Genomic DNA, 1,303 nt, shown 5'->3' on the forward strand with positions numbered 1-1,303 from the left:
TGATTTTAAAGCAAACCATTTTTAAGTTGTATACTTATGGAACTCGATAACTGAGGAACTGGGAAATTTAGAATGCCCAGTTGCATTTTCGTTCCCAGAGCTGCAATTGTCTTGGCCAGCGCCGCAGATCGAGAGCTCTGGCTGGTCTGCATTCTCGTATCCAGAGCTGCGATCCTCTTGGCCAGCGCCACGAATCAATCCGTGGCGCTGGCCAAGAGGATCGCAGCTCTGGATACGAGAATGGCTGGACCGCAATTACGGACTTCCGGTCGTTCTGCGCAGGCTCTATTCTTTTTCAAAATGGCGGACCAAGCCAAGATCTCTGTACGGGTCCGCAAATGATCCTAGGACCGCAAAGGATTCCAGAACCGTAAATGACCCTCAAAATGTACCGCAAATGATCCCCATATTTGACTGCAAATGATCCCGGAGCGCAAATGATCCCGAAAAAAAAGTGAGGCATGGCATAGAGGGTGGAATGGTCTGGATAGAGGATTAATGTGAAGAGCGCTTTAAATTTTGCATGGATAGGAACCGGTTTCTGCCTCATTATAGTTTAAATTTGCCACATTTAATTATCGGATACAATCATCAACAACTAACTTGGACGCAATAGCCCTTTTCACGGTTAGTTTTTCTCATTTGCATTACAATGTAATCTCTCGTGGATGCGAGGCAATTTAGGGTTAAAACTGCAAAATAGCCCAAAATCGCCTCACATACATCCTAGATTATATTGTAATGCAAATAAGAAAAACTAACCGTGAAAAGGGCTATTCTTAACCATAGTTAATAAATGTAGGATGGTTATGGAACTCGACAAGTTCCTTTGTTTCATGTTTTTGTTCGCTTTTTTGGCCTTGACCCTGCACAAAACCGAGAAAAACACACCTTTTTCGGCAGAGGATAACCAATCAAAAGCTTCGACTAATTTATTCAAAATTAACTTGCGAACCAAAAACTTTTGAAATTCCCAGGGTTTCATAACCAGTCCCTAGTTTAACTATGTCTAAACCGATTGTGACCAGGCGCCCGTTTCTCGAGAAGTCGATCGATGACTTTTAGCATGCTTTTTCGAAATAACTAAAAGCGGATTGTGAAACACTTAAACCCTCTCCCTTCTTGAGATAAAGAGGGAATTGTGACATGTGAAAGGTTTAGTGACTTTCGAGAAACGGGCCACTGATCTCTTTGACGAGGCGAAAAGGACGCCACCCGGGCCCGGCTAGAAACAATCGTAACATTAATAACTAGAACGCAATGTTTTAGCCTATAAGCTTTGCTTCAACGTGCAATACTGCAG

The sequence above is a fragment of the Montipora capricornis genome, chromosome 3, assembly GCF_036669925.1.
Source record: "Montipora capricornis isolate CH-2021 chromosome 3, ASM3666992v2, whole genome shotgun sequence".
NCBI classification, from domain to species: Eukaryota; Metazoa; Cnidaria; class Anthozoa; order Scleractinia; family Acroporidae; genus Montipora; species Montipora capricornis.